The sequence below is a fragment of the Colletes gigas genome, unplaced genomic scaffold, assembly GCF_013123115.1.
Source record: "Colletes gigas isolate AHSC1104 unplaced genomic scaffold, ASM1312311v1 Colletes_gigas_Sc00022, whole genome shotgun sequence".
Classification (NCBI taxonomy): Eukaryota; Metazoa; Arthropoda; class Insecta; order Hymenoptera; family Colletidae; genus Colletes; species Colletes gigas.
The window spans coordinates 1,549,255-1,561,280 of NW_025106651.1; the positions used below are offsets into that span (position 1 = coordinate 1,549,255).

General features: G+C 38.9%; 1 protein-coding gene across 2 annotated transcripts in view; it reads right to left on the bottom strand.

Moving 5' to 3' along the window:
- Positions 1-1,692: 1,692 nt before the first annotated feature.
- Positions 1,693-12,026, bottom strand: part of LOC122401174 — a 92,350-nt gene continuing 82,016 nt past the window's right edge. For both annotated transcript variants that reach the window (XR_006259425.1, XR_006259424.1), the window contains exons 6-7: positions 1,807-2,955; positions 1,693-1,727 (exon numbers count right to left, since the gene is read on the bottom strand). The gene's annotated coding sequence lies outside the window, so the exon portion shown is untranslated. The remainder of the gene's footprint in view (positions 1,728-1,806; positions 2,956-12,026) is intronic.

Sequence of the window (12,026 nt, forward strand, 5' to 3'; positions counted from 1 at the left end):
TTGTAACAGTTTGAAAAATATATAAAAATTTCTTTCGTTTTACTCCAATCTACTATATTGTGTTCTATTCTTATAGAAATTACACACGACGCGAGCAAATTTATTGAAATTCAGTGTATCTGTTTTGCACTAACATTGCACTTTCCATAATTGACATCGTATACTACAAATTATTAATATAATGGTGTCTTCTTTTAACATGTCGTAAGCACAGAGATGACAAACGGAGCCCCAGGTGAACCCCTGCTAGCCTCTGCATGCCACTGCTGGCCTCTGCTGGCCTCTGCTGGCCTCTGCTGACCACTACTGATATATCTGACAACGTATAACGATTACTACTGACTTCTGTCAGCCTCCGCTGGCTTCTGCTGTCCGCTGCTGACCACTCCTGATACTTCCGAGAACGTATAACGATTACTACTGACTTCTGCCAGCCTCCGCTGGCTTCTGCTGTCCGCTGCTGACCACTCCTGATACTTCTGACAACGTATAACGATTACTACTGACTTCCGCCAGCCTCTGCTGACCTCTGCTGACCACTCCTGATACTTCTGACAACGTGCAACGCTTACTACTGGCTACTGCCAGCATCTCCTGGCCTCAGCTGGCCTCAGCTGGCCTCTGTTAGCATCTCCTGACATCAGCTGCCCTCTGCTGACCACTGTTGACCGTTGCTGGCAACTTCTGACATGATATATATGTATTAACGTTTGTGTAATATAAATCTACGGCAATAAATGATACAATTTCAAAGAATTAAAAGTATTCTCATCATTTTTACCTTTCTTCTCCTCCCCAAATCATTCCCTTAGTTATAAGATACGTGCCACCTCTCCGCAAGGCTGCCAACATTTTGGAAAAATTCCGGACACTTTGGAAATCCGGATTTGACCTTGACCTTGACCTTGCCCCAAATTCGAAAGTGGGTCAAGGTCAAAGTCAAGGCCATTCGAATTTTAGAAAAATTCCGGACACTTTGGAAATCTGGAAGGCCTTGACCCAATTTCGAAAGTGGGTCAAGGTCAAGGTCAAGGCCATTCGAATTATAGAAAAATTCCGAACACTTTGGAAATCCGTATGGCCTTGACCCAATTTCGAAAGTGAGTCAAGGTCAAAGTCGAGGCCATCCGAATTTTTGAAAAAATCCGGACACTTTGGAAATCTGGATGGCCTTGACCCAATTTCGAAATCGTCAAGGTCAAGGCCATTCGAATTTTAGACAAATTCCGGACAATTTGGGGTTCCAGTTTTAACCAGAAAAACGGTTTCTTATAACTAAGGGAATGATTTGAAGGGGAAAAGAAAGGTAAAAATGATCAGAACACATAGAATTCTTTGAAATTACATCATTTATTGCCTTAGATTTACATTATATAAAGCTTTAATACATATATATCATGTCAGACGTTATGAACAAAGGTCAGTAATGGTCAGCAGGGGTCAGCAGAGACCAGCAGGGATTGGCAGAAGCAAGAAGAAGCAAGTAGTAATTATTATACGCTGTCAGTAGTATCAGGCGTGGTCAGCGGAGGCCAGCAGGGGCAAGCAGTATCGAATATTAATCGTTATACATTGTCAGAAATATCAGGAGTGGTCAACAGTGGTCAGCAGTGGCCAGCAGAATTCAGCAGGGGCTGGAAGAGGCTGGCAGTAGCCAGTCGTAATCGTTATACGTTGTGAGAAGTATCAGGAGTGGTCAGCAGCGGTCAGCAGAAGCCAGCGAAGGCCTGTAGGAATATTCAAAAGTACATATAGTCATACCCTATACCTCGTATATTTTGCGACACCTTAATAATACCGTGATACCTTAATAATGTTTTACGTAGAATAATCAGGGGAATGGATTTGTGAAACAAAAACTATGCATTTCCATTTAATAAAAGTATACAACTCTTAATTCCACCTGCACTGTTGAATTAGAATCTAATTTAAGGTCCTACAGATACAGAGCTCATCGGGTCATTTACCTTTCTGTTTTGTCATTTTTTCATAAATGCATTAACAACGGAGTTATAGCTTGAAACAGTTGCACGAACAACCCCTTCTGCATACAAAAATAATCGCTGTCGCCGTTATCGTATCATCCGTTTCTCCGTCGAGTAACGTTATTAACCATCGTCGTCAAGGATATTTTTAATCGCGTTTACGTACTTCGAAGCACGAGTTGTCGTGGCCACGAGGTAACTTATCATTGCTGAACAACTCGTTACTCCCTCGAAATTCCTCCGGACCGTGTTTTTACCTCGTACCTGAGAAGAATCTTCGCGATACCGCAACGCTGTAAAATGTTGGCGCTCGCCGCGGAGTTATTCGCCGTCTAATTATTTGCAAAGGAAGAACATACCAAGATTGCGCGAACTTTCGCAGTTCCGACGAGACTTTTATTTGCGCCAATTCCTCTGGCAAGTAATTCTTCCGGGGTAAGGGAGGCTTGCAAATTGGCCCCCGGAACGGCGAACGAATTCGACGCTGGCCCGCGGAATCGTCAAAAAGAAGCAGCCCCGCAAGTTCGCGGCAACAGTTTACGATGATATTCATTTGGCGCCTAGTTGCTCGCAACTTCCTGTGGCCGTGAGCATTTCCGCGTTTGCAAACAACTTGCGTTCGACCGACGGAACTTGGCAAGACCTTTTTCCCCTCCTCGCCGAAGAATGCCTCTGCTCGATATTTAAGTCGGTTGCAGAAATCTTCCTCCCATTGAAAACGAACGGAACAACTTCGAATTCATTCCGCTCCCATCCGATAGCGGCGAGTTCCACAACTCGATAGAGCCCACGATTTAATGAAAAATACTTTTCCTCGGCGTGGAATTCAGTTTCACTCCGACGTAGACAACCATAAACGCACGAATAATTGATTTCGTCGTTGCTCGGATAACGAATCGCCTGTTCGACGCGAACGAAACCAACGATGGCTCCTCCGCTTCTCTTGGCAAACGAGAAAACTTGACGCATTCTGAAACGTAAACATTTTCAGAGTCAGTCTCCGCTCGAAAATAATTTATATTGGAACGTAAAACATAAATATAAATTTAGGCAAGAAGCCATAACAAGATTTGACAGACCCATATGTGCACACTTTCGGAGTTCAAAAGGACCTTAAAATGAACGGAACACAATTTTAAAAGGCACGATAGATAGGAAGAGAGGAAGTCGAGCAGTTCTTCGCGGTGACTCGATGAATTTAATTCAAGAAAAAGTCAAAGGATCGGAGCGAAGTCACGGTTGAGGAAGAAAAATGGCCGACCAAGTGGGTGTCTTCTCTTTCGAAGTTCGAGAACGTTAAGGGGAAGTTGCGTCCACTGCTTAGCTCTCTGCAGTTTTTATCTTCGCGAAATCGCCTAAGCAGTTGGCCCTTACTTCACGGCTGGATGGCGAGTTTCTAAAGTTTCGTCGAAAATCGGGGCCCCGGAAGATGCGCTCCGAAGCGCGAACGTAATTAAAAGTTTCGCGATAAACGGGACCGGTCGACGTTATTTGTTAACGCTTCGCGAATGATCGCGCGTTACTTCGCCATGTTGTTAAATGACGCGAAATGCGCGATAAATTGTTCTTCTGTAGAAGCGAAGAAACGCGAATTAGCTACTCGTGTAGTGGAAAACGATATCGGTGTCTGCGTTTAGTGTTTTCGAAAAAGAAACGTGTTCAAAGATTTACTGATGATTTACAATCGAATAAATATCTTTATATCATTTTTGTCACGTCGACGTTACTATATTTTAGCCAACTGAAGCCAACTTAAGGAGGTAACAACGTCGACAACGTTTACTAGTATTAATCTAGTAGAAATCTCGAGCAATGGTCAGACATGTTACTTGAGATCTACTGATGAATCGCAGATATAAGTGGAACGCATTATTTATAGAAAGAATATGTTAAACACATATTAAACAAATTAGGAACCCATTATTTGTTGAAATATTCTAACATAAATATTTTAAAAAAGTTGTATTGGATTTAATTGAAACATTATTATATTCTTTTTCATTTCGCCAAGTTAATTACATTTGTTCCTTGAATTTCGTTATTATTGACTATGATTCCAACACACTGGTAGCCTCTAAACTGGAATCCTCAAAATCGTTTTTCGTCGAAAGCGAAGCATAGTTTGAAAAAATTCTAGTCCATTTTACTTTTCTGGTTATCGAATGTAACAGAAGAAGCTTTGCTATAGGTTCTTAGATAGATTTTTTCAAAGAATAACGAAGTTTGGTGTAGTAATTTCTATATATAGAGAGCGCCGATATCATTAAATTTGTGACAAAGAAGCTTTTAGTGTTTCATGTTTATGAAAAGAAATATGAATTTATTAACAAGGAAATACAGATAAAAATTTATTCTTTCAGCAAATTTCTACATTCGTTTCCAAGGAAGGGTATATTACTGTCGTCTTGCAATGTTTGCAATAGATTAAATGATGTAAACACGTATCACGTTTTGATGCAGCCATACTTTTAACGCATAATTTACATCGTCGTGGATTCGATACCGATATCTGTAGACTAATCGTTGCACAACAATTTCGTTCTGCATTACTGTCTACTATTTCCTGCATTTCAGCCCTTATTCTTCCGTGTATTATTATCCAGGCCGTCGAGAAATCTCGTATTTACGGTAGATCTTTCTTCGAGAAATAAGAAACAAAATAGAAAGCATGAAATCGACTTCGAAGAATATTTCACGTAAACTGCAGGAAGACGTATGTATGCATTACTTATTTAAAAAATGAACGTATATATGAACGAAACTGTACAACACGAAGAAAGATAGTTTCGATACTCTTCAAAACACATTATCAAAATTAACCCTTTGCACTATAATTACTCTTACTTAGATGACAAAAAAAGAATGACGTATTAAGAAAACGTTATTTATATTTTAAATGCGTTCTTATCAACAACTTTATTTAGAAAATATGTTTAACTTTCGTATAGTTTCTTGTGTCGCGTGGAGGATGAATCGAGAATTTTAATAGAAAATAATATTACCATACCAGAGGTGGCTTTCGTTATATTTTAATTCGATAGAAATTCCAATGTAAATGCAACTCTTTAAAATAAATCTGATATTTTTGCTTGGTGGTAGCGTTCAAGAATTTCGAGAACCGTAACAAATAAAAATTCGTTAGATCTTTCGTTAAATATTCGACGGTGCAGGGTTGCTGGTTTCATGGCACGGTGATGTGCTCCGGCATAGTGGTTAAGAATCACTGCTCTAACCCCACTAGCATCGCTTCCACCCCCGTAGCCAGCAGCAATGCGCCGTAATATCGTTCCACGTGGCATTCCACGGGACTTTCTTGCGAGCCCCAGAAATATTGGATTCCGGCACGAATTTGAATTTCCCCCGGCGTATCGTCGCCGGATATCTCTTACCAGGCGACCCCTCTGTTTTTTCCAAGACCCACCCTCCCACTCGTGCCAACGGGAAAGACGCTCGCGACTTCCCCCGGAAAGATTTTATCGAGGACGTTCGCGTTGCTTGTTCGCGAAACGTTGCGCGGAAAACTATGGACTGCGTTAAGATTTATATTTCAGCGGTACGTTTTTACGAAGGCATTCCTTTATGGCTCTTCGATGCCTTTACGACCTACTCGGACGAATGTTTCGCGGAAACGACACCCTTTAGGATCGATACACGGAGCGTGTTACGCAAGATTGATACGACCATTGTAATATAATGATTATACGTCTTCGTTGCACTTGGGAATATATATCAAAAACGCAACAGAATAAGTATGGTAAAAGGAGACTTCTTTAGTATAAAAGGATTCGATGATGATATAATAAAAAATATAAATTTTATTCTCACTCTTAACTTGTCTTTTGGTGGTACAATCGCTAAAAAGACACGCGACAAATTTTTGGTCGCGAAGAGTCAGAGTGGGAGGAGCAGTTCATCCTATATTTCATTTTCTCATTAAATACACTCCACTTGTCATTATTGTAAAATAAACGTTTCCAAAAAATCACATATCCAAAAACATATTTCATTTCAATCCCGGCAACGCAAATTCGAGCGCGAACAAAATTAATATAAATGGTAGGTATAAAAATAAAATTCACTATGTGTTAAAAAAAGAGGCATACGTTTACACATGAAATGTATTTGGGCGACGAAAGTGAGACAAACAAAAGCCTAATTAAAAATAAAAATAATAATTGCTGATCAAGTATTTCGCGCGACCGTATTTATAGTCGAAGAAATAACAAAATTTAATTTTCACGTGAGTTTAATATCTACGGAAATTCCTAGGAACACGAGCGATAGGGGTGTTGTTGTTGGGAACTGCGAAGCGCTGATCGGTAATCAGAACGCTAAATCGTTCTGTTTGAAGCGTCTGGATGCGCTCGAACGCTCGACGCGATCTCGATTGAGGATCGACAAGGGCGCGTTATTGCATTCCGTCCCTTGCAACGCAACGACAAACTTAAGGCGCTCGGTGTCATTAAGCGATTTCCTTTTGTGCCGGTGCTCCGCCAGGAACAACTGCGAGGGAGCAACTCGATACACCCTTTAACGACGAAGAAGGCCTCACCCCGCGTCTTTGAGAAACTTGTACCTACCCCGGACTTCGAACAATTCGCCGTCCAACTAAACGCGCCTGGGTTACACCTCATCATCGCGAGAACATTAACTGTCGCTGGGAATATCTCGTTAGAGTCAGAAATCGCACCTTCGAGAATAATTGCGAGGCTAACTGCAACGATATGCAAAACCCTTTTTGCGAAACGATTAAATGGCGCGGTATCATTCTCTGGTTCATCCTGGGAAAGATTGGAATGAAACTGAGATGGGATTCTTAGCGGTGGACTACAATTATAGACACCTACCCTATACACTCGTATTCGTGCGCTATAATTCGCTATACGTGAAAAGAAACTTGTTCCTTGGGAATTTTCTTTCCATTTATTTCCACCAAATGTTTATTCCGTACATTGTCTTGTTTCTATTCACGTAATTTTGGTCCAACGAATCCTTTCCCGTTTATTTTTATGAAATGTTTATTACAATGTTGATTTCCATTTACATAGTTTTCTTTGTTTCTCATAATTCTTTCCCATTTATTTTTATCAAATGTCGTTTATCTCACTGTGCTAATTTTAGTTACGAAATAGTCTTTTTTAAATTTTTTAATATTAATTGGCAAGTAATGCCTAACTGCAAACCTGATGGATAGGTATAAGTAATATAAACAGTTTAAAAATCGCATCCTAGTACTGAGAACCTCTCTCTCTCTCTCTCTTTCTCTCCCTCTTGAGAAATAGCAGTTATTACAAATATACAGGGTTTTCGGCCACCCCTGGGAAAAATTTTAATGGGAGATTCTAGAGGTCAAAATAAGACGAAAATCAAGAATATCTCGACTAAGGCTTCGTTAAAGAGTTATTAAAAAATTAAATTACAAAATTACAAACCATTTTGAAAAAATTATATTCAGTTGCGGGGATTAATTACAATCATTTTTGGTGAATAGACATACCCCTGAAATCCTATACAGTTTCAAGAAAAAAATTCATTACCGAAAATTTCATGTCTGACAACTCGTTTAGACGTTCTACTGAAATTTCATGCGTATCTTTAAAACATCATAACTTCTGAATGGAATGGATGATTTTAATGTTTCAAAATGCAAACTACGCGTATTTTAATGGAGAATATGTAGAAATTCTAAGCATATAGGAAAAGTTGTTCCTTAACTCCCATAAAAATGGTCCAATTTTCAAACAGCAATAACTCCTAGAATAATCAATGGATCTCATTGAAATTTAGATTGGAAGTAGAGCTCATGGGTACCTACAAAAAAGTACTAAACAAAATTTCCGTTGGACGTCAAACAAACTGATTAAAAATGAGAAACGAATTTTTAAGAAAAATCGACAGGGGGTTGGTTCGGCGAAAATGAAAACTTTCATATTATTGTGGAAAAATTATTTTCGGTTGCGGGGGTCAATTACAATCATTTTTGGTGAATACACATACCCCCGAAATCCTACGTATTTTCAAGAAAAAAATTCTTTACCGAAAATATACTGTGTGTGACCGGAAATGTTTCCCTAACTTTTTAACGAAGCCTCAATCAGGAAATTAGTATCCCTGATTTTCGTTTTATTTTGGCCTTCTAATAATGCTACATTATACAATACATATAATGATCAACATCACAGAAGTGTGTTTGCAATATGCGATACAATTACATTTTTATGGTGAGGTTATCGAAATCATCTGTTTTTCTTGTAGGAAAAATATATAATAAAAAACCTTCTTATAGACTATGATGACTCTTACCTTATTTAATCTACGTTAATATCTATTATGATGTCCTGAAATGGGAATTTGTACTTTACCCTCTTAATTACTACATAGTCTAAGTAGTTTTTAATGATATTCCTAGTACGTCTGCAACGTGGCACAGTCGTTGACAAGTTTTCTTTTTAATTTAGACCCTTAAGTATCTCAATGTATGACAAAATAGACGTTCAAAAACAACGACTCGAATCAGGTTTTTTCCATTTATAGTGAATCACTATATTACCAGTGAAAGTAGCTGTACCTAGAACAGCAGGTATGTTTCACGTCCATTCGACGCAATTCAGCCCGAAGCGTACGTAAGTTTAAATTAAAAATAAGGTAAAAATTTTTGTCGACGAATTTCAAGCTAGGATCAATTTGAATTTCATTCCATTCGTATCGATTCACTCTACTCTAATTTTTTCACTTTTATAATTGAACCTCCCTACATCTGGTACAAATTCGATACCAAGATGAGAGGACTATATTCCCGTGTTACTTTAGACTCTGCGTTTGATTTAATTCGAAGCGGAAATAAAATGGCAGCTTCTTCAACGAACGAAGAAAAGTTGCAACCTTAACGATGCAGTCTTTGTTCCCGCGACGACGACAGTAAATGATAAGCCACCGGGACTGTGTAATTGTCAGGAAAATACTAACAGCTCTTAATGTCGCCAGGGACTCTTGTTTTGCTCGATCTCTTTGCAACACTTTCGGCAGCTTGCGGTTCCAGTCGAGGATGTAACGGTCGCGATACAAGTTCGTTCTTCCGTGCCTGATGTCGTGGCAGTCCTGTTTCCCCGAGTTCTGTGATCTTGAAGCTTGCACAAAGGCAGGAACAGGTTACGTGGATGACGTGGACCCGGAATTGACGTTGAAAAACAATTGGTGCATGTCAATGTTCAACCACGTAACGTCCAAGCAACGTGTCTTGACCATCCAGGGCTAATTATGTGTCATAAAATAGTATAACACCGTATGAAACATGAGTGTGCAACATGGATATGCAAAATCTTTTCTTTGTATTCCAAGGAAATTTATAATAAAATCTATCGTTTGGCTATCTTCGTTTACTCGATAAAATATGTATTTTCAAAGGAAGTCATTCATTAAAAATCAATGTTCATCCACTTAACGTCCAAGCGACGTGTCTTGTCCATCCAGGGTTAATTATGTTTCATAAAGTAGATTAATAAGGTGTGAAACATGACTTAATCTGCATTTCAAGGAAATTTATATTAAAATCTATCGTTTGGCTGTCTTCCTTTACTCGATAAAAGTAGGTAGTCATTCTTTAAAAATTCGTAGAAAGTATTCCTCTACGTATACAGCGTTTTTTTAAACGCGATAACAAGTGACAATAGAAGGGTCAAAGCGTAAGTAAAGAGATGTAATTTTTAAACGACTCCAAAGTAATATTTTTCATTTTCATTTTCACTCTTATTCCAACGCGAGAACCTTGAAACTTCAAGCTTTTGAAGTTTCTAAAATAGCACGCGGTTCCCAGTTTCAGTTCGCGCGATAAAATCTTCGGCTGGGAAAGTGTTAACAAAAGAACATCGTTATAACTTCTCGTCGTGAATTTTTCCCAGTAATTCGATTGCACGCGGTAGCGGGTACTCCCGACGATTAAAATTTTAAACGACTGCGTGAAATCGCCGGAGATCAAGTCGACTGGCCGCGAACCTTCGATGTTAACGATCAAAGTTTTCAGAACAAGTCGATACAGGATTTTCTCCCACTTTAGTCGCTCCGAAACTTTTTTTTTTAAGATTTTCTGAATAACACTGTTCGACGATGTTCTTAAGAAACGCGAGAAACATCTTTTAAAAGCAACTTTCATATTTTATTTATTAATTCAATTGTGAGTCAGAACCTGGCGACGAATTTCTTGAATCGAAATTCATTCGAAATAATTGATGGAAGCTATTTCACGAAAGAGTCTTGATTAAAAAATTTTTTATCGGGATGTTCCATCGATGTGTGGCGCTGCGTCGCTGTGATGTGGAACTCGTGAGATTCGTAGGAGGGCAAAAATCAGTAAGGCTTTCTAGCAGGTCCTGCCTTAAACGACTGGGATATTGGGAAGTCATTCGAGAAATATATATACAGGGTGTCTCACCCGATTTTGACATCTTGATTTTCTCGCTATTGTTACTCGTAACAAAAAATGTTTCAGCGGAGGCTTGAATGGCATCGAGTGGAGCATATTCTGATATTATTAGTTTTTTCGTGAGTGGACGCGTAAAGGTCATATAAAGGTCAACTTTGTTTTTTTAAATGGAACGAGGTATTTTTTAATACATCAATCGATTCAGCTGGGCAATCGTTATAAAAAAGTATTAACTGTGTAACGTCAAAAAATTAGTAGTTCAGGAGATATTTCAATTTAAGTAATTCTAAAACACCATTACTGTTGTACTAAGACGTTAGCGTTTATTTACAGGAATAGTTCAACGTAACGACCATTTACATCACTTGTCATTACTTAAGCTATATAAAAAAAGTTATTTAATAACAAGAATAGTTAGTTTTTAATTGGATAGTAAAAATTGACTACAGTGATATCTTAAAATGAAATACAATGAAATTCATATGAAATAGACTTATGGCATAAAAAGAAGTTATTTAATTATAAGAATAGTTAGTTTTTATTTGGATAGTAACTACTAAATAAACGCTAACGTCTTAGTACAACAGTAATGGTGTTTTAGAATTATTTAAATTGAAATATCTCCTGAACTACTAATTTTTCGACGTTACATAGTTAGTACTTTTTTATAACGATTGTCTAGCTGAATCGATTGATGTATTAAAAAATACCTCATTCCATTTAAAAAAACAAAGTTGACCTTTATATGACCTTTACGCGTCCACTCGCGAAAAAACTAATAACATCAGAATATGCTCCACTCGATGCCATTCAAGCCTCCGCTGAAACATTTTTTGTTACGAGTAACAATAGCGAGAAAATCAAGATGTCAAAATCGAGTGAGACACCCTGCATAGCAACCGAGGTGTCGGTCGAGCGCTTGTGAGAACATGGTGGCGAGCATGGGAGGCGACGCCACAGATGTAACGCTGCCATAAATGTCCACGAATCCAGCAACAAAGGACTTAATGCGTCTCGCGGGGAATAACAAATAAACCAAGAACTTATCTTGCACTTATCGCGAGCGATTAAACGTCGCGACGCGTGACAAATGCAGCGGTACGAACTTTGCGTAACGGCCTTCAGAAATTAATTGATAGATATTGCTGGGTTCGGAGTCGCCGCCGAAGTGCTATCAATTACAAGCTGCACGGGAACGCGAGTACGTCTCGGAGACTTATTGAAGTTGCGAGTGGGGCAACGCCTAAGCATTGGCCAAAATCTGCCCCGTCGAATTTCGAACCGCCTTAGGCCTTGTCAAACAAGCCACCCGTGCCTGGAACTTCGAGGCTCGCTTTGAGGACTCGCGAATCGGAACGATTATGAGTTTGTTCAACGTCAAACGCTCCGACGATCGACTACTTGACGACAACTTGCCCCTTTGAACACCTCACGAATACCCCATTCTTCGACCGGCGTTGCAGTTTTATTTATTTAATACGTCGAAACCTTTTTCTGATGACATTCGTGTCGACCCGTTTCAATTTCGACCATTTGGCTACCGTCTATTATTTTTTTTATGAAAGTTTCAGTCTGTTGTCATGTATGTCACAATAATAAACAGTTACTTTTCTAGTTTCCTT